The following is a 26,781-nucleotide window of genomic DNA, read 5'->3' as shown; positions in this document are numbered from 1 at the left end:
AAAAAAAACAAGAAGTCGCTGATTTTAAATCAATTACTCTGTCCTGAAAGGGCATAAGCAACTCACTCATTCAAAGCAACCATATAACAAAATTTTCTTGTTTCCTTAAAGGTACATGCAGGTGAGCAATAAGTATTCTCGAGGCCCAGTTATTCCGAGAGAAGGGAATGGAAGCATCAATATTGTCCTCAAGAAGCACATCATGGATTTGCCGCCTGCATTGTAACTTCAGGATGTGGTCATCCTCTCCGCCACGTATGTCATCTTTTTCATACTGTCATCATGTTCTTATGCTTGTGTGCCTTTGGAGAGTTCTTGCGACTTTTGCAGGGAGTTCTTGGAAAGCATGAGCAATTTGACAGTGGCCTGGTGCCATTTAAGTTGTAGTCTGTTTAAATGCTTCAAGTGGTCAGCTCTACTTGGGATTTTAAATTATTGGTAGAAGTTAAAGTATCTCTTGAAAGGCATGAAGGAGGTCAGGTGAGAGGCATAAAGGAGGTCAGGTCTGATGAAGAAATTTAAATTACTAGCACATGCAAGTTACATGTCAACTGAACACTGAAGTCGTGCCTTGCTTTACGATTTCTCATCATTGGCACAATGCGCAGGCTGCCTTTGAATCTACAGCGTTAATGTAGTTAATGGCACCGCATTGTAACATTCTATTATTCAAGTGCAGCTCATGAGAATTTTTTTTCATGGCAGTGATGCTGCTGATGCACTCTTAATCTGGTTCCATGTAAGTTCCAGTTAAACGGGGCGATCCACATATTTTTATCTGGATCTAAACGAAGAATAACTGGAACGAGAGATATAAGTGGATCTTATCTGGAACTGTCCATTTGTTTTCTTTAGGTTTGTGGTTATTATGTGGAACGGAATAAATGAGGGGATGCGCTGTCTGCCGTTCCAGTTACTGTTCCACTTATGTCCCAGTAAAAATTTTGGACAGTGCTTTTGTATATTTTTTGCTCGTGTCTTGTTCCACATAACTTGTACGCTGCAGTGAAGTATGCACTGAATCGTGCATTAACTGGAACAATGAACCACATATATATTTGACGCGCTTTGGCGCACAAGCGCACGCACAAGCACTTGCACGCACACGCCCACATACATAGATACAGACACGAACGCACACCCGCGCACCCACACATACACACACACATGCATGCAGTCACACACGCACACACGCACGCACCACATAAAATTTAATAAACTTCGTCGATATCTATGGGACTGTCTTAGAGCAGTTTACTTATATAAGACGGCTAAGACGTATTTGTAGTGACGTTATTTGACAGAAAAAAATATGTCCACTGCTATAACAACACCGTACAAAGCGTGAAAGGTGCAGGAAAAGGGTATCTTAGCGAAAATAGAAATTCCACGAACCCCTTTCAGGTTGTCTGCGGCGCTCAGACCGCTTTAGTGAATATCGTCTTTTGCTAATTGCAGACGCGCAGTACGTCTGAAATCACCAATGACTTGAATTTGAGAAGGACCAGATGTCCTCAGGTTCTCCTACTGCGTTTGGGGCAGAGCCGTGGTAGTGCTGAAGAATTCATTGGGCTTTTGTGGATACCTCATAAAGAAATATATATAGTTGTTGAGACTATTGCATGTTCTGCATTTGGTTCACGAAGCGTCGCAGAAACATTGTTTTTTGCTCAATGCTCAGCCATCAGCTCGCTGCGTTGTAGCACGTGCACAATTGTAAGTGCTTTACAGGAACATATAAATGGCTACAATCTGCTGTAAAATAGGTACTTAGACTACGTTATTTATGCCCTGATGCGGTATATACATAGTGTTAACCGACTGTGCCGCATTTTGCACTGCACGCAGCATGTCACGCATGCAGTTATATATGCTTGGATGTTCGTTAGCATTTTTCGTCTCGTGCATGCTATAAGGGTGACTCACCTGATCCAATTCATATGGGACTCACAAATTCATGACGCAAATTCATGAGGCTTACTAATTCAAAAGCACCATGTACCGATACAAGAAGTTTTACAAATTCACACAAATGACACTAACGACCCGGTTTGCTTCTTCTAGAAATACAGTAGACCCTCGTTAAGACGACCTTGGTTAAAACGAACACTGATTAAGAACCACAACATTTTTCTCTTGTAACGTCCACAATGCAATACACCTCCGCTTAAGACGAATTTCGGATAATACGAATACATTTTTACGGTGTCTTCGGGTTCGTCTTAACGGGAGTCTGCTGTATATCATTTCTTTGTAGAGATAAAAAAAAAACAAGAAATGCATTTTGGTTCATCCAGTCTTCACTGGAAGGCGCTAGCGGTCTACCATGCGAGAGTTTTATTGCTTTGTTTCAGTAAGAAGCGACATATATCTAAAATAAGCAAACTAGGCCGTTGTGAATATCGGTATGTATTTGTAAAAACTATTCGTATTGGTGCACGATGGTTTTTAAGTCCGTTGGTCATGACGTAGTAAGTCCGATAGGAATGCTAACAGGTGAGTCCCTTTTAATTTCCACCAGCAAAAACAAAAGCCTCTTTGCAGGGAGCGGTTGACTGGGTGAACGGAACTAAACTTGGACAACTAAATATACCACGTGATACCTGCATTATTTTGTATGTATTAATGCTGAAATTACATTGTAATTCCTAATTATGCTGTGCAGTAACGGCAAAAATGCGCAGAGTTAACTTGCTGTTGTTGTGTCTTGTCATAGTAATTGAAGTTCATTGAATGACCCGCCTTCTCCAGCTGCTTCCCCAGTTGCTGTTTTCCTGTAGTATTGGTGTTCAGGAGGGAAAAGGGCTGGGAAACGGGCCGATGTATTATTACTAGCTAATTAGCTGTAAGTAGCTTTATATAACGTGGGTATCTAAGAGCGTCGCAGTATATTTTATTGACTACGGAAAGGCTTGTTGTCAAGAAAAGCAGTAAACGAAGCCACGCCCTTTTGCGCTCATTGTAAACAGTAACGCAGAAACTGTCATCCAAAGTTAAGCTCGGATATCGCACGTACTCACGGCCCTCCGCGAGAAACAACTTTAGCCAGTACTATCGCGCTAACGCGGCTATTATCTGAGCTTTGTTTCGGCCTCAGCGGGCGTAAACGTCCGCTTAGACGCATATGCCCGTTTTCCGAATCAAATAAAAGCCATCACGTGTGCCGAGTTTGTATGAGCTCTTATGCGGGCGCATCGCCAAAGCCTCCGCGAGAACGAAAGTTTGCCGAAGCCATGAGGAAAAGACCGCCACTCCAGTAGCGCATTCCATGCGCATGCGTCAGCAGCAGCACGGCAGAGCTGTTTTTGCGTTGATTCACGGTACAGTGGGGCTGCAACGGGTACGACGACGACGGATGAAAATCGGGACTGCGTCAACACTTTGAACGACAGCAGCGCTCCCATCTTCCAGGATTCCCTCCGCTAATTTTACGGTCTTCCGCATGCAGCGCCACCAGTGGCATTCCCAAGCGGGTTTCTCAATTGCTCGCGCGATGCGCCTGATATTTACTAAAGAAATTCGCGGTCACGCTGGCGAGAACCGTTAGCGCCTTTAGCAGTTTGATTGGGTTGATTACGGCGTGCAATTCCGAATTTTTTCATATCCCCGGGCTGTATTTCCTGTTCGACGAAGTGGAGTTTTGCCAGGAGGCGCAAAAAAGGTCAGCGCTGCTTATTTATGTGCTGGTAACGGTTGTTGTTCAGTGACATCCTTGTTAACTGCGTCCGATAAACATACCGCTTCTCTGCCCGTTCTTCGTGTGTCGCCCATGCTTGTGGTCGCGGCGTGTAACATTTTGTGTTGGAGAAACGTTTGCAGCCGTAATTTACCAAAACTTCCGTATTCGTGGGTCAGAGTCGGCTAGACATTTCTGACTGCGTACGTTAGCCATTGCTATAAGGAAGTTGCTGGTTTGCGCGTTTCATGATTGGATGTTCCCTTACTGAGTGGCTTTGATTAATTGTATATTGACGGTTGCTGTGTATCTCTGCGGTAGCGAATCTTCTCGGGTTAGTCGCTCGCGATAATCGCGCGTGCACACGTGTACAACTTCCAAGCAAGTTTATCGGAGCGTCCGTTCTTAGATTTATTGGTATTTTTAAAACTTGCGTGGTAATTCCGGCGTTGTGTTAGTCTGCTGAGTAGAATGCATTTACTGTGGTTACCAGACCGGGAGCCTTCGACCTTGCCCGTTGCGCGCAAGGTAGACGCTATTTCGAGTTGTGTTGATGTGCTTTCAAGGCGTCATCTTACGTTTATCAGTTCCATGTTTCCATGTTTCATGTTTATGTTCCATGTTTCTTCCAATTCCTTTGACCAATTGAGATGATCTATTTTAAATAACATTGCCTGAAGTGTAGAGAAATGGAAGGGATGGTTGTTGTCTTAGCAGTACCGCAGTAACAAACGTATCTTTTGTAGAGGGGAAGAAATGTGGAAACACGCAGCGGGTATATAGAAAGTGTGCTGCCGTTTCTATGCTGTTAATGTCAGTGGTAACTTGAGACTTCAGGATAATTATCCAATATCCATAATTAGTGGTTGCTACTTCACGAACCGCGTTAGAAATAAGCCACTCTTGCATTTTTATGCCGTCAATGTCGGTGGTAACCAGAGAGTCGAAATAATTTCCGACAACGCTCAGGTGATAAGTTCTTGCATCGCTACGTGCACCCAACATTAACCCATTTCTGTGCTTCCTTGAACTTAGAAAATATACTGCGAAAGCAGATTGCTACATTCTGTATTCGATCTGTATAACCTGTCCAGATGCAGACTATGGCTGACTGTGGAGACATTTGTCTCTACACTGGTAGTTTGCGACAATTGTTTTCCTTTGTCTGAAGAACAGAAATTAAAACGAATTATTTCCATTCCTTACATATACCTCTGGAACCATGGCTGTGGCATTCACTGTGGCTGAAGACATCTTCGGCACGCCGAGGCGTCGTCGTGACAAGTGTGGCAGATTATGAATGCATTGTGGAAGTCATAAAGCCACGAAAGAGTGCCTCTTGAGTGTTGCGTATTATACAGACGTTCACCACTCCGCATGGAGCAATGACTGGTGAGCCTAAAAATGTTCAAATATTTTTATATTTAAAATTGTTTCGCCTGAAAACGTTACCAGGGCTCGTGCTGCAAAATAAATTTTAGCACAACTAATCAGGCATTGACGAGATCTTGTAGTACACGCTTCTTAGAGGGAAGCGTAATTTATGCTTCGATATTTTTATACTGTTTTTATTTCTAGGAAATAGGGCGGACCGGGACTTAAAACAATGGAACAAGGAATGCATACTGCCATTTTCCTGGTTCTTGAAGGCGTGTGTTCACCGTTCTTTAAGTCGTGTGTTCACAAAAAGGAAACACGTGAAAGCCGTTGTACGGGATGAAATCATTTCATTCTACAAGTAAGTACGCACTCCCAGTTCTGGAACTTTGATGGTCCCTTTTTAGGTAGTTGCATTATACGTAATGGCTTCGGAACACCATTTCAGTGACAACTTGACCTGTAGGTGAAAACGACAGTAAGAGCTTTTGGGAACACGTTGGCAAAACTTTCCTCGAAATGCACTCCGAGGAGGCCCTGCCAGGAACGCCTGCATCTTAATTTTAGTTGGGTAAGTTGGCATTTTATTTTTGTGGGACTCAATTTATGGTAGTGTTTATTGAAGCTGGCATTTTATTTTTGCGGGGCTGAATTTGTGGTAGTTTTCTTTGTAGCAAAATCTTACTGTTAAAAGTAAATCGTTAACTCCAATATTGGGAAATACCTTCACATTCAGCCTGTTTCGGATGCTGCAACATGTGGACAAAAAAACTATTATTTTGCATTCAAGTTTTGCAAAGATTTTGCTTTCACATTGAGAGTTGCTGCTGTGATAACACGGCACCACGGCCACGCCCAGTGCGGTTGCTTTCCAGAATTAGAGAACGGCAATTGACAGTCTGTGCTAATATTTTTTGTACATTGTTAGCAGCATTCCCGGAAAAGAAACCAAGAAATAGCTGATATTTCAATCAATTACTGTGCTATAAAAGAGGTATCCTACGCAACTCACTCATTTAAAGCCATCGTCTAACAAAATTTTCGTGTTCCTTCCTTAACGTGGTCCAGTTATCCTCGAGGTCCAGTTATTTTGAGAGAAGAAAATGGCAGCGTAAATATTGTCTGCAAGAAACACGTCATGGATTTTCCGCCTGCGTTGTCACATCAAGATGTGGTCATCCTCCTCGCCGTATATTTCATCTTAATCTCCTGAAACTTATGCGACTTTGGAGAGTTCTTGGGACTTTTGCAGAGAGTTCTTGGCCATTTAACAGTGTCCTGGTGTCATTTAAGTTGAAAGCTCTGTTGAAAGACTTGATGTGGTCACTGTACTTGGGGTTTTAAATTATTGTAGACGTTGAAGCCTATTCGGAAAGATATGTCGTGGTTCAAATGATTGGTACATGCAAGCGGCATGTCAATTGCAAAAGTGAAGTCGTGCTTTCCTTTGCAATTTTTCAGTATTGGCACAAAGCGCAGGCTGCCTTTGCAGCTGTTACTCTGTTAATGTAGTTAATGTCACTGCACTGTAACGTTTTTATTATTCAAGTGCAGCTCGAATTTTTTTTCTATGGCAGTGTTGCTGTTGATGGGTGCAAACGTGAGAGTAATTATTTACACAGACGGTTTGGGGCTTTATTAATCAATTTTTGTACTGTATCTTAGCTGACACCTAAGCCCTAGAAGAATGCGAAATATACATATTTGTCTTGAAAAAGTTGTTTACTTTGGACTAAGTTGCATTTCTTGCTTGTTAGAGGCAGTGCTTTGGTCAGCATACTATCGTCATGATAGTAGGGTTTGTATAGCACCCAACTGTGAATTTTACCTCAGATAAATGTTCCGGCTGGAAAAATGCTTCCAAGTTCGCTTGGTAAAATTGGTCACCTGTATGTTTCAACGCTACCTGGCTTGGTTATTTGGGATGTCTGAATTGTTCTTGAGGGAATTAATAACGTCTTTAGAGTTAGGCTGCTTGTTAAATTTCAAAATGCGTAACATGCTCCGAGATATCTGGTTTGTAAAATTTTGTAAGATTCACACTGGGTGCTATGAGCTTTTTCTTGGATAAGTTATTTTAAATAGCTACAAATTGTCGGGGAAGCAACGCGGCTTCAGTGAAAGGCTTTTTCAGGGCGCGTATATAGTCGGTTTTGGCTGCAGTTAGCTTGATATTACAGTTAGCTTGATATTGATATATGGTGTATGTTTTAGTTGTGCAATAGTGCCACATGCTTCCGGAAAGTTTTTCTGTGCAAATGTTATATTGTTAGTATTGGCTCCGGTGTTCTTTCCCTACACTCTTGCAGGTCTTGTGATAATCCAACCGTGTATGGCTTGTATTTTTGGCTTTTCCCTACAGTTTAATAGCAAACTGCATATTTTGGAACCGGGGTGCGTAAACATGGTATGGCAAGCGCTGTGGGTACTTCCGCATTTGCGGTACCTGATTTCATGTGATAAAACAGCATATTTTATGCTCACTGTTGTGTAATGCTTTTTGAGTTAGTGCGAGGGTAGATGTACAAGTCTGTTTGTGACGCGGTTGCGCTTAAAGCCATATTTATTACCCATGTTTTTTTAGCAAAAAAGAATGGTAAATATTAGCGAAAATAGGAAAATGCCACTTAGATCGCTTTGGCCACTTGATATCGTTTTGGTATTTGATCCTGTACGCTGGTCATTTTCTGCCCAAGTGGAAACAGATGTCTCCGTATCTCAAATGTACGCAATAATACGAGCGAATAAAATTTGCTTAGTGTTTCGAAAAGCATTGTATCAGTGCTAATAGTTGGTTTGGTAATGTATATTAATGCGAGTCTTGTTTCTTTTTCATGCAGCGAAAACCCAGAACAGGATGCGCTGGATGAAGCCAAAGTCTGTGTGTGCCGCTCCAGGTATCTCAGACCAACATTTATATAGAACTGTGCTCCGATAGGCAACTGTTGAGAACTGTCAGGGACCACACTGCTGCGGCGGTTTCTGTTTTCCAATTGTTGGTATCACTGTGGGCCATATGTCAAGGCTGCGTTAGAATGGTGCTTGCGGTTTCCTTCTGATACCAATGTATCCACCAGCCTGGCAAATGACCTCAGTTTATACCAACAGGAAAGCAGATATATTGGAAAAGTGGAGTCCCATAGACAGCTTCTCAACGTCTATCGGAACACCGTTCTATATAAACAGCTGGTCTGAAGGTACCTGGAACGGCGCACCGGATAAAGCCATAATCATTTTACGTGGATCAGTGATCCGTATACTTTTATTTGGAACGCCGATCCAGATAATTTGGCTGCAAAAATATGTGGTGCACTGTTCCACTTACATTTTCAGGATATGTGGAACACGGTTCCAAATATATAAGTGGAACTTTTTTGCAAAAAAGTTCCAGTTACTAAGTGGATCTTATGTGGATCCAGATGCAAAAGTGATAGTGCTTATTTACACAGAGGGCTTCCGCCTTCATTGATAAATTTTAGTACTGTAAGTGAGCTGACACCCATGCCCTAGAAGAATTGGAAATGTGCATATTTGGCTTGAAAAGGTTTTCTTCTTTGAACAAAGTTGCATTTCTTGCTTGGAAGAAGCAGGGCTTTGGTCACAATTACACTGACAGCAAGATGGAAGGGGGGGGGGGGGGGCTTTTATTGCACGCAACTGTGAATTTTGCCTCAGGTAAAATGCTGAGGCTGTAAAAATGCTTTCAAGTCTGCTTTGTAAAACTGGTCACCTGTATAATTCAACGCTGGCTTGTTTGGTTGTTAAGGATGTTTGACTTGCTCCCGCTGGAATTGATGACGTGTATATAATTAGTCTTCTTGTTCAATTTTAATATGTGTAACATGCACCCAGCTGCGTGGTTTGTAAAATTATATAATATTCGCGCTGGCTTTTATAGGATTTTTTGGGTGAATTATTTAAAGCAACTACAAATTGTTTGGGCAAATAACGTGCCTTAAGTCAAAGACCTTTTTAGGACTCTAATAAAGTCTGTTTTGGCTACAATTAGCTCGACGTTACACTTACGTCTGGTGTCAGGAAACTGTACTATCTTTACTATTCATGTTTTAATTGTGGCATACTGCCACATGTGACCTCTCGTGTCGAAATGTTTTATCGCTAATATTGGCTCGAGCGTTCTTTTCCTAAACTCTTGCACTGCACTGTTGCAGGTTCGTGATAATACAACCACGTATGGCTTGTTTTTGGGCCTTTTCCAACAATTTAATCACAAACTGCATTTTCCCCAACAGTTATGCGTAAACATGGTATGGCAAGCGCAATGGGTACTTCCGCCTTTGAGTCACCTTATTTTATCTTATAAACAGCATATTTTATGCTGACGGTTGCATAATGTCTGTGTCAGTTTCGCGGTAGACGCAATAGTACATTTGTGACGCAGTTGCCCCTAAACCCGTCTTTTATTACCCATGTATTGGAGTAAAGGTGAAATGTGAAAATGCCACTTCGAGCCTAGTGCTATCGTTATGGTATTTAATCCTTGTACGTTGATCATTTTCTGTTCAATTCAAAATAGACAGCTTTCCTTATCTGAAATATACGCATACTACCACCTAATAAAGTTGTATAGTATATTGAAAAGCATTGTGTGAGCCTTAATAGTTGGTTTCGTGTGTATTTTAATGCAAGTATAGTGTTTCATTTACATGCAGCTAAAACCCAGCACGGGATTCTGCGGGTGAAGCCAAAGACTGTGTGCCGCTCTAGGTGCCTCAGACAACTTTTATATAGAACTGTGCTCCGATAGGCAACTGTTGGGAACTGTCAGGGACCCCACTGCTGCGGTGGTTTCTGCTTTCCAATTGTTGGTATCACTGCGGGTCATATATCAAGGCTGTGTTAAAATGATGCTTGCGGTTTCCTTCTGGTACCAATGCATCAGCAAGCCTGGCATATGACCTCGGTGTATACCGACAGGAAAGCAGAAATATTGGAAAAGTGGATCTCATAGACAGCTTCCCAACGTCTATAGGAGCACCGTTTTATATAAACAGCTGGTCTGAAGGTACCTGGAACGGTGCACCGGATAAATTCCATAATCATTTTACGTGGATCAATGTTCCAGTAACGTAAACTGCCCTTTTATTTGGAACAGTGATCCGCATACTTTTATTTGGAACATCGATCCACATAATGTAGTTGCAAAAATATGTGGTGCACTGTTCCACTTAATTTTGAGGGTATGTGGAACATGGTTCGCAATATATAAGTAGAACTTTTTTGCAAAAAAAGTACCAGTTACTAAGTGGATCTTATGTGGATCCAGATTAAGAGTGTACCGACGATGATGGTTTATCGCAAAGCCTTCTCGTGGGGGTTTCCTTGGTTGCCTTCTGGATTTAAACTTTGACAAGTTGAGCTTTGAATTTGACCAGCACGCAGTTTGGTTTTTTGATCGCAGCGTCTGTGAATTTGCCCCTTTCCCATTCTATTTCGCACGAAGAAAGCTTCGCGTTCAAAAATCGTCGTCGTTAGACGGAGGATTGGGTGATTTTGCTGCTTGATTTTGCACTGGCATGACCCCTCTCTAAATCCTAACTGCTTCCAGCACGTCGGAAATGCGTCTGTACTGAAGTACGCGGGATGATGCACCCCTATTTGAGGGAACTAGTCGCGCGTTTTTGGTTTCTTCGCAAGGCACTACCCGAGTTTTTAGGTACTCGGCCAAGAACACTTAAGCAATAAAAAACACGGGCTCAGGTTAACACAGACACATTTTTTGACTATCCGTGCAAACCTTTATTCCGCGCAGCTGATAAAATGGGAAGGGAAAAAATAGCTACAGCGCGAAATGAGACAAAGACAGAAACGCGACGGGACGAGCGCTGACTTCCACCTGAATTGAATACGAGAAACCTTGCACCTTTTATATGCACTATTCATGTTAACACAAGTAAAATGTTAAAAACCGAAAGACTACCAACTCGCCCAGCAGAAACACTGTGTTATGGGAAGGGAACGAGGGATGGTTTGTAGTTTGGGCTATGGGGTGATTGAATAACTTTGGCTCTCGATAAAACGCCCACTACAGACGTGGGCGTTTAGCTTCAACTCTCAAGCTTCCACGCTGTCATTCAAGAAGACCGAAGGCAGAAAGCTCACCTTCACAGAAAGAAAGTGTAAACCCCCGCGACGTCTCCATGGCCACACGGTAATCGATCTCGTACGTAGAGCCTTTTTCTTCAAAGCACACGTATCGAGGTATCCCACCGTTAAGGTTGGCATGGCAACCATACTCATTGAAACCAGTGAAGATAATTTAAAGCGGTAGAAATGAATACTAATAATAATAGTTATATTCCTACTCAGATAGCGCGGAGCCAGGCGCAGAGCGCTGCAGAAAGCGCTTATGTCAATGAAGCCCGTTCCCAACCTTAGAAGCATCCAATAAGCTTACATAGCCGTTAGTGCATTTAAGAAGAAATGAATACTAATAATAGTACTTTATTTGTACTCCGATCAGGTGGAGCGAAGCGCAGATCGCTGCAAAAAGCGCTCATGTTATTATAGCCCATAGCCAACTTTAGAAGCGTCCGACAAGTTTACGTAGCCGTAACGCCATCTAAGAACCCAACACATCGGTCTAGATTTTGTTTCACTGCACACATCCGCTTACAACACCACTAAAACATTCAAACCACCGAAGCAAACACGGCAAAAACAATGGAATACTGCGTAGTCCAATGCGCCGGATCATTCCACTAACGAAGGGAGCGCCGAATGGTGGCGTCACCAATCCAGTTGCTCGGTCCTTATACATGGGAGTGTATACGTATTCCCAGAAAAGTACCCAAAGCAGTCGACCCACGTGGACACAGACATTTTAATGACGTTACGGGAGAGACCAGACGAAGGCCCCTCGGTTACATCGTCTTTCACATTCACACCTCCTTTTTTTGTTTCGTGACCTCCGTGCGATATATATATATATATATATATATATATATATATATATATATATATATATATATATATATATATATATATATATATATATATATATATATATATATATATATATATATATATATATATATATATATATATATATATATAAATATATATATATATACTTCGAACAAGGTAGCCACCACGATTGTTGCCAACGTTTCAGCAGAGACTTGCCTTTGTCATGGCCTGGTGAAGGCAAGTCTCCTTGCTGAAACGCTGGCAACAATCGTGGTCGCTACCTTGTTCCAAGTTTTCCTTTTTTTTTTTTCTTCCCCTACCATATTCGAAGTTGTGTTGCTCCCAATATTTGTATATATATATATATATATATATATATATATATATATATATATATATATATATATAAACGGCGGATTTTTTCTCGACTTATATTTTCGCTTATTTATCAATGAATCAAGGAAACGTGACAAGCACACGTCATTCGGCCCTATTAAATATTTCGAAAAAAGCCGAATAGCACTGGCAATGACGACTGCAACCTTGATATGTATATATATATATATATATATATATATATATATATATATATATATATATATATATATATATATATATATATATATATATATATATATATATATATATATATATATATATATATATATGTCTGGAAACAAAAAAAAACACTCACAAAGAGCACGATAAAATAAGGTAAGCAAAGGCAGACACGCGAGAAAGACATTAAAAACTAAAAGTTTACTGAATTTTCAGGAAGATGACTTCCTTTCTTCAGAGTACGGGTAAGCTGGTTTCAGTGTTATATATATAGAGAGAATGTAGCAAGGAAGAGGGCAGGGCAAGGGAAGGAAGAGTTCGTACAATCGGATCATGGGTGGAGGGCAGCGAAAGAAATGAGAGAAGCGGAAGAGGGAGAAAAAAAAGATTCCGTGCCTGACTGCTTTTGTGTGGGCTGCCCTTTCCTCCCACCGCCAGAAGCCAAGTATAGTACTCTCTCATGTTTCAATCACGTGACTTTAATTCTTAGAACGGATGTGTGTGGCCAGATGTGCGCCATATGCTTGCATGGGCATATCTTTTTTAAACCCCTCTCTTGCCCCCAGTTGCCACGAGACACTGAAAATAGCAATTACCTTGTTAATTTTTTTGGTTCTTTTTTTCGTTCTTTCTCATGTTCCTACCACGTGACTGTGATTCTTTGTTATCTTTTTTTTGCGGTCCGGACACCCATAAAGGGACGAAAAACTAGCCATATACAGCTGGGCTGTGACATGTTACGGCCAATTATGGTTTTGCTAAATGCTGATAGGTTTCCTTCCTCTCAGGAGAAATCCGAGCAACCAGCCGGTTACCATGCGCCGCCTGCATCCCTGGCCACTGAGGTTAGCACGATAATGAGTGCAGACACAAGCGAATCGGGGACGAGCCGACTTGGGCACTGCCGCTGTACTTTTAGTTTGGAGTGTGCAAATGGTATACGTGTACGTACACGTGTCGCCGATCAATATGTTTTCGCCGGAAGAGCTCTTGCACAATGAGCAACCTTTTATGTCTTCCCTCGTCGTCATACGAGCGGGCAGTAAATTTCGCCCGCTTTAGCCTTCCGTCGGGGAGAGCCTTATTTGGGCATGTCGTTGACGTTCTCGGCTTCGTGCGGACTACAGAGAACACGGTGATAAATGTCCGCGGCACAAAGCGAGCCCGCGGACGGTTCTTCTACAGCACCGCAATGCGGGGAGGCTGTTGGGGGTGAACGGGTGGCGTCAACTTCCACCACTAGAAGGGTCGCCAAACCCGTTCTGCCTTACCAATTATTCATAATGACTGTTTCATCTTGCGTCTACCTGGCCTTTTCACAAATCTCCTAGTAAAGGCAGGGACGCTCAGCGTGGTTTTCAACCACCTGAAACCGTCTTTATGCCGGGTCCTAAGATTACTCTGCGAAGAAGCAGGGCTTCACGTAGATTGCGCAGGCATCCCGTCAGCCTCTTTCGTATCAATTGGCACAGCACCCCTTGTCTTCACAAGGCCAATGAACTGAACGCGCGTTCATTTCCTCCACGGACATTTTTCTGCTTGACGCGCGCAAATCCGGCATTTATACCAGTCCTGTGAGTCTTCCTGTCAAACCCGGCCGACGTCATTGAGATTAACCGATCGGCGGCGATACCGCTTGTGGGAGCCTGCTCATTCGGTAAACAACTGCAGATGGCGAGAACACTGGCTCGTTAGCAGACCGGAGTGGCCGTCCCGGCACGGCCACAAAATCGGTTTCAATCTGTCGCACCAGTCGGATACTGTGTAGCCTGCCGGTCCGAATATAATTCCCTAGCGGACAGACATGCGTCACACACGTCGTCACCACTGTTGCCACCCTCAATCGTCAGCGTCAGTGATCGGTGGTTCATGAACGACGTTCCATCTATGTACCTTCTCACGGTGCTCCACGGAAGGAGCTTCTCTTATGTAAGCGTAATCACAGAACCGCGGCGCCGGATGGTGAGCAGCTTCGCTCAGTCCATTGCTTGCTTCGACGTTTATGAAGCCGATAGAATAACCAGCCGCGTTTTCACACTGACCCGGTATGTGCCTTCTGGAGCGGCTGAATTGGCCCGCGCACTTCGCGGAAAATTGCCCCAGTAGATAGACCCGAACGGTCTCCACCTAGGAAGCCTTCGATGCATTTACCATGTAACATTGAACGCATAACGGACCGCACTAGTCAAGAGGGAAAAAAACACCTCGTCTCATCTTCTTTCCTATTGCACGGTGTTTAGGCCTGGAGGTGACATGCTGCCCCACTCATCCTGTGTTCTCCGGTGCAGGTAAACAGTACGAGGCCCGTTTCTTTCTCCCCTCGACGGAGAAAAGAGAGTGAGCGTCGCGGATACGAATAGACGACTCGCACAAGCAGCAGCACAAGCAGCAACAGTTGCTTACCAACACCTAAAATACCAAAACCGCAAAAACCGGCGTCGATACCTCCTGCACTTTTCTGCGCTGCAATATGAAATGTCACATATTGCGAACGCATGGTGAAATTGGACGGGTGGAGCTTGCCTAACGACTTCCCTGAAACGGACACCGAGGCAGTAGGAACATGTAACTGTAGAATAAACGTATGTGGGGAAATTTAGCAGCTCACGCGCTTTTTAAAAGACAAAACATTTTTGCTGACCAACATAAAAAACGATGCTTCAGGTCGGCTTTCTTTCAGTTTCGATTTCCTTGAAATGCTTCGCCGCGCGTTCAAGCGCAGGCGAAAAACGCGGGCATGCGGGTGAACGCAAGAGCCAACCGTACCTACTGAGCCCAATCCCATATATATCCATCAGCCTGTAATTTACAATCACATATTAATAGCGCAATCTATTTGAAACGAGATGACCGTCCATTTACTTGCTCAACTGCACATGCATTTTCAATACCTGCTGCCACGAGGCAGCACATCCTAGGCATTCTTTTGAAGCTTTCCTGGCTTCACCATAAGCCCCATTCATAAAGCGCCGGGCCTGGTGGCCCAATTTGCCTGCACGCCACCACCATAAAATTGTGTTTCAAATATCCTTTGTGATTGCCTAGGACGAAAGTGAAAACCAATGAGAACAGGCTTTGAGGAAGCGGGAGACGACGGAGCGCAATCCCGCTCGGCTGGCTCTGGGCCCTTCGGGACACCATTGAAGCGTCACGAAAATAAATCAAGAGAAGCGGGCGGGAGCGGCGCCACGTGGTGTTTCCCCTATTTCGCGGGGTTGTTTTATCATTCGGAATTAAGGGGTACGGAATCACTTCGTCGCTGAAAATGTCGCAGCTTTATATCTCTCGTGGGTACCGACAAGTGCCTCATTGACACCTAACGGATTGGGACAGTTCTCGAGTTAGATAATAAATTACAATTAATTATACATCTCATTAACGAAAGAATTTCTCGTCGCTACTCCACTGCAATGGAAACATTATGCACTAGGTTTTCTTCGAGTAACACCATTGCCGTTTTTTTTAAATCTGGGTGCAAGATAGCTGGGACACTCTGTATACTAAAACAGTCAGTTTTATTTGTTATTTTTCTCGTGAGTTCGATCATGTGACCCACCAGCTTATTAAGAGAAGTGTGGACGAATGCAATACATTTTATTTGTAATAGAGAGGCTTGTACTGCCATCTTGTGTTGCTGCTACGCCAAAAGAATAATTGTTATCTTATTGCTGGATGTTAAAACAAAGTACGGGGCGCTATCTTTATCCTCCGTTATTGCTGACTCGTATACAGTCAAAACTAATATTTCTTTCTCTAGAAGGCATGTTTAAACCGCGCGTTGTGCGAAACTGCGTCTGCTGCAAATTCGCGGGGATTTGACGGCGCCGAAGGACGGTGAATTTTTTTTTTATCTGACGGCGACGGCAGATAGATATAGATCTATCTGACGGCGACGGCAGCCGCCATTTGCAAGTTGTTACGTAACTTCGTCACGTGTACGCAGGCTGAAGTTGCCAATGTGTGACGTATGCGTTCCGCCAACTGTTTATATTACGCCCCGTCTTTTCAGCCAATCACAGACAGGGTGTGACCCACAAGCCATATCTGTTGTTGAATAGCAAAGACAGGCCTAAGTTGTCATGTCTGGTGCATTTCATCAACTTTTTCGATTCCGGCCAAAAGTTATGCGCTTTCAGTAGAGAGAAATAACACAAACTTTAAAGCTGGTGCCAGTAAACGTCTTGAAACGTCAAAATGACAAAAGCACAGACAGCCGCATTCTCAGCCGGAAGCATGTGACCAAAACTGAAAGCCAATTTGACAAAGCTTCCGACGAATTCATGAATTCATGGAGAATTCACGAAGTCTAGAATAGGGCCACAGATTGAAATTCCCGACAGGAGCAATAATACAGTGGCCAGGGTCCTCTTTGACGTTTTTATATTATGACCTAATACTTACCAATCATCCCGACCTTTCTACCAATATTACTATCTTATACGGCCTCCCGGATCATGCCATTATAACTGGTAGGATTACTTGTCCCTTGAATTCCAGAAAAACCACTAGTAAAAAAGTTAGGTGCTACGCCAGAGTCGATTTTGATGCCATGAACACTCAACTGTCTCGTTTCTCCGACCAGTTCTTGAATACTTACCATTCACGCTCTACTGAAGAAAATTGGCTCATTTTTTAAAACAAACATTTATGAATGCGATTGAGTCGTGCATTCCGGTCTTAACCATTAAAGACAGTTGTGCAGTGCCTTGGTTCACTCGCGCACTTCGCCGCTTAAACAATAAGAACAAGCGCCTTTACAGGCAAGCAGAGAAAAACAGACTCGGTTTTTTGGCTGCGCTATGAAGAGTGTGACAAGCAGTACCAGTCCCTTCTTAAAGGGCCCCTGAGATGGGGGTTTTTGGGGGGTCGATGGTATCGGAGCGCAACGGCTATTTCTTGAACTAATCGTGACGTGTTTGTGCGCTCTTGATTTAATCAATTTTTTACGAGCGTAAAAACATCAGAAAGCTACAAAAAACATCTTTTGTGTGTGGGTGCTTTTACACAGTCACACATGTTTGTTTTATACCGGAGTGTAAATCACTTACACACCGGGCCAAACCGGGCTTGACGCTCCTCCGTTCTCGGCGGAAGGATACAGTGAGCGCAGGAGCAACGACGCTTGCAGCCAGCGTGATCGCTCAGCGCTCCGTGTCTGGTGTTAGAGTATCATCAGTTTTCTTTGCATTTGCTTTCTTGGACGCTGAACCCGAAAGGATTCTTTGCACCATCTGTGCTTCGAGCGTATCCTCGACGTTGTTTCAGAGGTGGTAACGAACGGCGCGCCAAGGGAGCGCCGCGCCGACGACGGTGGAGGAGCTCCGCACGCAGCGCTTGGACGACGCCGGGCACTGCTCGTGATCACGAGGCGCACGCTCAAGTGCGCTCACGCGGGCTGTATAAATCAGTTCAAGCCCAAACGCTGTCGCAGCTGATTCTCTGCGGCGGTCGCGACAAGGGCAAGAGCATGCTCATCCCGTAACGACAACTGCCAAAGAGTTTCATTTCATTGCTTCCCATCAAGTCATGATCGCAGAAAGTGTGGTTTGCTGCACCGGCCTTCTGAATGAACCTGTTGCCTAGTGTCCTTAGCGCGCTTTACCGTTTACCGTGTTAAATGAAGCAAGAGTAGCCGTTTGCCGCTGAAAACGAAAGGATTGCACTCTGCGGTTTCTGCATTCCGGCTTACCGGCTCTGCCGAGTAGCGACATCTGGCGAATTTGTCGCAAAGCAAATGACACAAACGTTTGTTGCCCAGAACTGTTCGCTTACGCTTGAAATGGCTTGAATCTTAGACGTCTTAGATTGAACTCTCACAATACAATAATTTTTTTTTAAAAGAGCCGTATACTTCTACTGTAGAGCTTAAAAAATCGAAAACATGACGTTGACGCCGCCATCTAGTGGGAATAATTAGGACCAAGTATTGCATTAACCAGAATTCACGCCACCGCTAAATATTTCGATATAAAATGAGTAAGATATATTGTAATGATTCCGCAGTTACGTATATTACCTTGCCCAAGACGATTTTGAAAGCATAAAAGAGCTATGCTAGTTCATAAAGGCATCTGAACCATTAAAAGCGTGGGAAGCTGGAGTAGGGGCGGAAATTTTGCTCGCTCATTCTAAAAAAAATTGTCATTTATTGTGCTCCTGATCATCATTTAGCAAGAATGTAGTAAACAACACCAACTAAGATTGCTTGCATGAAGCGCAGAGCACAGCGCATTTGCTGTGCCGTAAAGTTTCGGAAGAACGCCCACCCAAATTTAAGTACAGTGATATCAAGTGAAAAATACGAGATGGGCGAAATTTCGGGTCAAGCGCGGAAAGGACGAATAAGCGACCGCATCTACACATGAAGAGATGATTCGGGTTTGTTTTGTTCACTCATCGACGCTAAAGCCATGGATTTTACGGGGTGGGCGCGCGTCTTTCAGTAAATTGAATATTTCACCCGTAAAAGGGGGTGGGCGATGTTTCGGGGGAGGGCGTTCACTCGGAACTTTCCGGTAATCTAATCAAAACGCGAGCGTACATTTCGCCGGCGCAGGGGGCTCGCTACTACAGTCGGTAGAAATTCTAGCCTCTGTATCGCTATGTAGCGACGGTAAAAATAAGTTACCGTTCACGGAAACTCTCGCGCATGCAAGGTCGACTTCCGCAATCACCAGTATCTCCTGCCCAAAGTCCGTAAAGACTGAAAAGGTAGCTTAAAAAAAAAAAGGGACGTCGTCGTCTCATGTGCGACCCACTCGCTGAAGTAACCATGGTAACGACGACGCTCTAAACCAAACCGCCGCCGTCAAAAATCGCGGACATTCCGGCGGCCAACCATGAAATGAGTGCTTCGCCTCGGACGAGGTCGGACTATGTCGTCATCGCAAGCCGCCGAGCCAACAAATAGTTCTGTCTTGTCGGGGTAATAACTTTTGTTAGCGTGAGCGAATATGCTTACTATTTTGGGACTTGTTTCTACAAGAACTATAGAGTAGATTTCTGACACAAACAAAAACACTTTGAAATCCATCTCAGGCCCCCTTTAAAGGGACACTGAAGTGAATTTGTCAAGCCCCGTTTTTGCTTGCACTGCGTAGACTGGCTCAAATTAGCACACTTTTCATTGTTTATCCGGTTGACAAATCGGTAATTATTTTACAAAGCGCGAAAGAAGAAAAACTACCATGCGCGGTTTGCGGCGGCCGCACCAACTAAAGCTGTGACGTTAGGAGGAGCGGGCACCGTGATTGGACGATGCCCAAGGGGAGCAACCAAACAAGTTTCGGTTTCGGTTTCGGTTCTGTAAAACACAACTGGTGGCGTTGTTGGATGGGCATTCTCAATAACTCAGTAATCATCGTACCGCGCTTCTGCCATGTTGTCAGCTGTAAAAATGCATAAAGATAAGCCTCCTAGGACGGATTGGAATCGTAGCATTCACTAGCCGAAACCTACGCAGTGCATGAACGCCCTCCGCGTACCCGCAGACGCCCAAATGTCATGCACTTTTCCCCATATTTGGAGCTTGCCTCCCTCATGCCTGTGTCGTAAAAAGCGTGTTCGCACCAGGCCAAGGGTCTGTTCATTCTGGCCTGTGCCCACTGCCTGCAAGCAGTCGGTGCTTATGGCAACAGCACGCCAACGAGAACTCGCTAGCGCGCCAGTGCCAGCCTGCGCGCGTTTTGTGAACTAGTTCGTGGAGCCATGAACGTTGCGGCCCCAAAAAAGGTGAACTCAATATAGAAAACATCGGCGGAAAACGAAAAAGTTAACTTACAAAAAAAAAAAAGCACGTACCCGCGGGGATTCGAACTCGTGACTTGCAAAATACTTGCGGTGGCAAACCTAGCGGTGGCAAACCTAGCAACCCAGACCGCTCGGTCACGGAGCGGGCTCCGCTGCCATTGATAATATAGGGTATATATTGTACAAGCAGTTTACACTTTTCTTTAGTTTTGGCATTTTAAGCAGCTTAGGTGACTATTTGTTGTATTGCGCTCGTGCAGTAAGCGTTACCCGAGTTTCCACAATAGCTCCCGTCTAGCAATTGCATTTCGTAGACGGAAAAGCGTTCGCTGATGCGTAGTCGTGCTGCTGACCGCTGTGCTTGTTCGCCCAGCGCAAAAAAGTGCTTCCCGCACCCTAGTTTTACGCTGTACGGTAAAAATATCAGTTGATTTTATTTCCTTAGTACCTATATTGACTTCGCTCTCTTCTCCCGCCTTCAAGAGGCCTTATATTTTCCTACTGGCATACCAGTCAGCGAAGCGTCGCATGTGCGCTTGTGCAGCTCTTGAGTGAAGCGACCTTGACTTGAAGCTAGATACAGTGTACAAACTAACCAAGTAAAGAAAGGCAAATTCTACCATTCACAAGCGTGTCCTGGCTTCGTTTCAACTGAGCGAACGAATTGCGACGACCCGTCGGCGGCCGGCGGACGAAACGCTGGGCCGACTGACTCTGTCTGAAGGGGAGCCGTGCAGTAGCTCAGCCAATTGCCAGCTTATCCCCTCCTGACGTCACACGAAAACGCCGCAGAAAATGGGCGAGCGTAAAGAGAGGAGGACAGCATTTTCGAATTAATTTTTCTACTAAATAAAATCGCGTAAACGCGCCCAGGGTGGTCGAAACATGGCCTGGGGACTCCGGACTACAATTTGCGAAAGTAATCCCGCAATGTTTACATATCACTTCAGTGTCCCTTTAAAGCTACTCGTCGCAATTTCTACACTCATGACTTAACATTCAGGATAAGTAACAACCTTCGGAAATTCGGGCGCGTAATAAATCCTAAAAGCTACCGTGACATAACTATTGTAGATCATAACGGCCAAACTGTTCCGGAATCTGAATGCGCGCATATACTTAACAACTCATTTGCGTCGGTTTTTACTTGCGAATACGTATCTTCATTACTGATCACAACTGGTTTCATAGAGGGCATGATGCCTGAAATCGTCATTACTGAGGGGGGAATCTTATCTTTACTCAATAAACTTAAACTTTCATTAACATGTGATCATATGGGCATTAACAATACAGTTCTAAAAAATACTTCCTTGAGCATTGCTCCAGTAATAGCAGCACTCTTCACTCAGTCCTTATCTGAGGGCTCAGTCCCACATGACTGGCGTATAGGGAAAATTGTACCCTTCTTCAAATCCGGTGATCATTCTTCACCACTGAACTACCGACCCATCTTTCTGACTAGCACCATTTGTAAAATTTTCGAGCATATCATACATTCTGAAGTTATTAAGTACCTAGAAGATCATAACACCATTTTTTTAATTTTAACACGGTTTCCGTAAAGGTTACTCGTGCGAGACCCAATTGGCCGGATTTACTAACGATTTGTATACTTCAGTAGACTCCGGGTTGCAAGTCGATGCAGTCTTCTTAGATTTCTCTAAAGCCTTCGACCGCGTTTCTCACCATAGGCTACTCCTCAAGCTATCTAAATTTAACCTAGTTCCTGACATTCTGGCTTGGATTAAAGATTTCCTTACTTCTACACTTCAGTTTACATTTGTCAACAATCGCGCATCTGCTAGCAGATGAAGCGCACAGGACGAGACGAGTTCGCGCTTCGTCTCGTCCTGTGTGCTCTTTCCTTTGTCCTGTTTTAAAACAGCGCGGTTCAAGAAGGCGCATCTGCTTTCGCTCAAGTAGCATCTGGGGTCCCTCAAGGTAGAGTATTAGGCCCATTACTTTTTCTAGTCTACATTAACTACCTTCCCTCGTGTGCAGCATCCCGTGTTCGCATATTTGCTGATGACCTTGTAATTTACCGTACCATTTCTTATGATACCGACCGTTGCAGTCTCCAATCTGACCTAGATACTATTAACTCTTGGTGCTTAAGATGGTTGATGCCCCTTAATTTATCTAAAACAAAGCAAGTGTCGTTTTCACGTGGAACCCCCCATTTTGCAACTTATATACGAACACGTACAAATATCTTGGTCTTCATTTCAGAAATGATTTAACATGGCACCACCATATTAACGTCATGTCAGCACTCCGCCCAACAAAGTTTTGACGCCCCAATCAGCAGACTAGAAGCCGCTGGTTATCAGCCTCGGTTTTCATCTTGCATCGCGGAATCTCTGTTACAGGACCTCGGGAAACAAATACAGGAGCAACCGGTACTTAATGGAGAAACAGAGAACGGAAAACGCCGCGCGACCATGATTTCGTACGGGCATAAGGTGTCGCACAAAGTCAAGAAAATTGCCGAACGAGGGGGCACTAAAGTTCTCATGTCGGCGCCCAATAAACTGAGCAAGCTCAGTGCTATGCTTAAAAATGACTTTAGAAAGGGCAACACATTTAAAACGAAACACAAAACGAAGTATACTTGGAGTGCCATCAGCGTGTCATTTACGCAATCCCCCTGACATGCAAACGAAGCTATGTTGGTCATACGGGAATATGCATCAATATTCGGCTCCAGGAGCATGCAAATTCACTACAAGCGAGTGACGGTAGCCAGTTTACTGCGCACTGTTGCCAGTGAAAGTGCGAACCGGAATTTGACCAGCGTCATATCTGCGACAATATGCCGACAAACGCACGCGTTAAATTTATTAAGTTTTTTGCGTCAGTCAGAGGGGTGACAAATATGTCAGCAAAGCGTCGTTGATATGGTATGAAAATGATATCAGGTATCTTTTGAAGGAATAAGTGGGCCTTAGTTTTAAATGACAATGTGCTTTGTCTGACAAGAACTTTTGTTCATTTTGTGTTATTCGCGTCTTTTGCCTTTTTCCTATCCATTGTTTTGTAGGCTATTAAAGGCGCCTGCAAGCAATAAAACTTGGGTGTTTGTCAGCACCGTGTGCGTGTGAGAGAGAGAAAGAGAACAACTGTATTGAGCCAAACAAAATTGCGGCGACTACGTGCCGGATGGGATGGTTCCCTCTTCACGGGACCCATATGCTTCCTCGGCTGCCTGGCCCCTGGAGATCAGGACGAGCTGGTCTTCCAAGGCGGGGCTGGTTAGCAAGGTCTCCCATCGCTCGTTAAGGGGTGTGGGAAGGGTGGTGGAGGGTTGGGTAAGGGGTGGGGGGATTGTCTCGGTGAAATCTCTCTCCGATGACATGCCGGAGCGTGCCCAATTGCCCACAGAAGCTACACTCTTTCTCGTATATCTCGGGGTACATTCTGCTTTGGAGATAGGGGTGCGGAAAGGATCCTGCTTGTATTTGCCTATAGATCGTTTGGAGTGCTCTGCTGAGCGATTTATGCGGGTCAGGGTACCGCCTTCTGCCTTCCCTGTAGTGGCTGGTGATGAAGTCGTTATGGCGTGCGGCTCGTGCTCGTCTGCCCGGTGTTCAAGTTCTCGGGCGAGCTGGTGGGCAAGTTCGTTGCCCTCCAGCCCTGAGTGAGCCGTGTCCATATCAGTTCGACTTTTTGCCTGGGTATGCGGCGTATTCCTCCCTCTAGTATTCTGAGTGCCTTCAGAGACACCTGCCCTTTTCTATAGCTGCCATACGCTTTCTGAGAGTCCGTGATTATTTCGCTCACGTTAGGCAGCGTGAGCGCCAAGGCTATTGCCGCCTCTTCCGTTTCTTCCGGGAACTCCGTTTTGACAGAGGCGCACGTCACCGACGCGTCTTGCGTCGTGACCGATATCGCGGCTCGCGTCGAAAACTTGGGTAGACTGCAGGCGTCCGTGTAGAGGGTGACCCCCGTTGCGTCTTCTTCTTCTTCCGCTTCTCTTAGCGTTTCGATGAGGGCCTTGACTCTGGCCGCTCTGCTCCCGTCGTTGCGACCCGGTCTCATGTTTCGGGGCAGGGGTTTGTTTTCGATTTTCTGCTCCCAAAGGTTGGGTAAAGGTCCCGTTTCCGTGTGGTCGGCCTCTTGCCAGCCGAGCTTGGCCAGTACTATTCGGCCCGCCGAGGTTTGGCTGAGCCGTACTCTCTGGGTAGACAGGTGGGCTTCTACCAACTCTTCCACCGTATTTTGTTTGGCCATGCCTGCAGCTTCTCAGTGGACGAGTGGTGCGGGATACCTAGCGCCACCTTTGTTGCTTTGCGTAGGATTGCGTTCAGTTGATCTCTGTCTTTCTTGAGTAGCTGCAGGTACGGCGCCGCGTATACGATGCGTGACGTCACAAAGGCCTGGACCAGCGTTAACGCGTCGTCTTCCTTCAGTGCATGCGTGCGTGTGTGTATGCGTCGTTAGTTCGCGCACCAACCAGCCCGCTTGCTCTCCTTTTCTGTTTCTCTCAGGTTCCCCTGTTATAAGGAAATGTGTATGTCTTCCATTCCCCAAAAGACTTCCTGGCCCGCATCTGAAAGGGAACGAAATGAGCTCCTCGGGCCAGGCGGTCACCGCAGCGCCGCACTTCCGAATATGTCATCATCTACCGCCAGCCAATCCCGAAAGGCAGCCAGGCTCTATGCTCGCGCCGTCGGCATGGGTCGCTTGTTCTGGTGAAAAGAGTTGGGTTGGGTGTATGCACTCATGAAATAAAGAGTTTTCGAATTCAGCGTGAAGAAAACCATTAAGTAATGCTGCCAACAAGTTTTTGTTTAAAAAGCTTAAAAAGGTTTTCAAACAAAAATTTTCAAACAAAAGTTTTCAAAGAATCAAAAGCTTTTCAAACAAAAGTTTTGAAAAAAATTCAAACAGCCCTTTAATTCCGCTTCGCCAACAAGCAGGTTCTGTGCTATTATAGAAAACCTAAGTAGCACTTCACTGTACAAAGCCGACCCCGGGCCGTCAGGTCGGCCCCGCCCGACCGAAAGCATCAATATTCCGGCTCGGGTGCACCCACGGCCGGAATGATAAGTCAGTCGGACGTCCCGACCCCGGCTCGCTGGCCGGGCCTGGCTTTTTGGTAGACCTGGGCGCGCGCACACCTCTAGCAGCTGCATTCCGCTTTCTGACGTTCGCTGACAGCACCCCACTTTTTTTCGGCATCAATTTTTCTTTTCTGTCGCATCTTGGCGACCCCCGCTAACCCTGTTGGCGCCGGGCAATGCCGACGCGTGAAATCACCGCGAGTATACGTACGCTGCATGGGGTTGGGATCACCGAACAGGTTTCGTCGAAGGGCTATCGTGTAGCTACAACAAGGTGTGCCCTACGACCGCCGTCATTGCAACGAAAATTTATGAATTCTTATTAGGTGCGATAAAAATTTAACACAAGATATAAGTATACTATGAAGTCATATTCAACAGGCTCGGTTTAGAGTAAAAAAATGATATCGACTCTACAAGCCAAACCAAGAGCAATATGAGTGAAAGAGAAAGACCAGGTGAAATTTTTATTTCGCTCGTGCAACGTTTTCGCTGTCGAAAATTATTGTCAGACCACAATACGCAGGAAACTGAAGCTATTTTTTGTTATCTTAACTGCACGAAATGGCGCGCCAATTGCGTGGTGAGAAGTGGAGTCTGCGTGAAAATCGCCCAACTTCTTTCGAGCTCTGCGCTTCTACTGCTCTTTTGTAGGTGCTCTTTTGTCGTTTGCACTTTTGTCGTGTGCTCATCTGTCGCGTGCTCTTTCGTCGCAGTGCCACCATAAAGATGCTCCCAACGACGTGCTTTACACAGGTGGCTCACCATATCAGTGAAACAAAATTTACCGACCCTTAAAACCTAATTGCCCTCTTTTGACAGAGTGCCATCCTGTGCAACATATTCATTCATTCAATTTTCGCCTACCCGAAAATGAGTACGAGTCGTCCCAATCCCTGCGACAGGCCGATGGCGCGTGAGGAACGCACAGCACTTCCGCTGTGTTTCCCGTATCAGACAAATATCAGGAAGCATTAAACTCGGCTTGGGATAATGCGGACAACTACAGTCACTTAGGGTTTGCGAATCTCACCGCCCCGGTCGGGTTTCTGTGGGGGGGGGGGGTTCGTCATCATCCGTTTTCGCAGCTCTGCGGCGCACGTGTGCATGTACGCGTCGAAACCTCACCTGCGCGACCATTGCCCACAGGCGTGCTTTCACATGCTAGTGAGAACGTGTGAGACCAGGGCAGGACTTTCTCGTACTGTGTGAGGCCACTGAAAGTAGAGGACTCCATCTTGCGGACGAACAAAATGCACAGTCCTGCGAGTATTCCGCGGCGGTAGACGCGGAGACTCGCTCTCGGGTGACCTGTTAATCTATCCGAATATAACAATGCGCAGCCTTCGCACAAGGCTGAGCAGACAATGAACAGCGCGTAACACGGCTAATGCGACTTTTTTTTGGCAGAATTCCGATGGTACT

At 44.9% G+C, this 26,781-nt stretch overlaps 1 protein-coding gene and 1 long non-coding RNA gene across 2 annotated transcripts in view; one reads left to right on the top strand and one right to left on the bottom strand.

Moving 5' to 3' along the window:
- LOC144166883 (uncharacterized) overlaps positions 1-26,781 on the bottom strand; it is a 110,982-nt gene that overhangs the window by 26,416 nt on the left and 57,785 nt on the right. The window lies entirely within an intron of this gene.
- On the top strand, positions 1,993-5,799 carry LOC144166879 (uncharacterized). The gene is made up of 3 exons (XR_013321782.1): positions 1,993-3,661; positions 4,927-5,068; positions 5,255-5,799. It is a non-coding gene; the product is annotated as an uncharacterized LOC144166879 (long non-coding RNA).

The sequence above is a fragment of the Haemaphysalis longicornis genome, unplaced genomic scaffold, assembly GCF_048455015.1.
Source record: "Haemaphysalis longicornis isolate Haplotype H1 unplaced genomic scaffold, Haemaphysalis longicornis Haplotype H1 scaffold_195, whole genome shotgun sequence".
In the NCBI taxonomy this organism is placed as follows: Eukaryota; Metazoa; Arthropoda; class Arachnida; order Ixodida; family Ixodidae; genus Haemaphysalis; species Haemaphysalis longicornis.
This window is presented reverse-complemented; position numbering and strand designations above follow the sequence as displayed.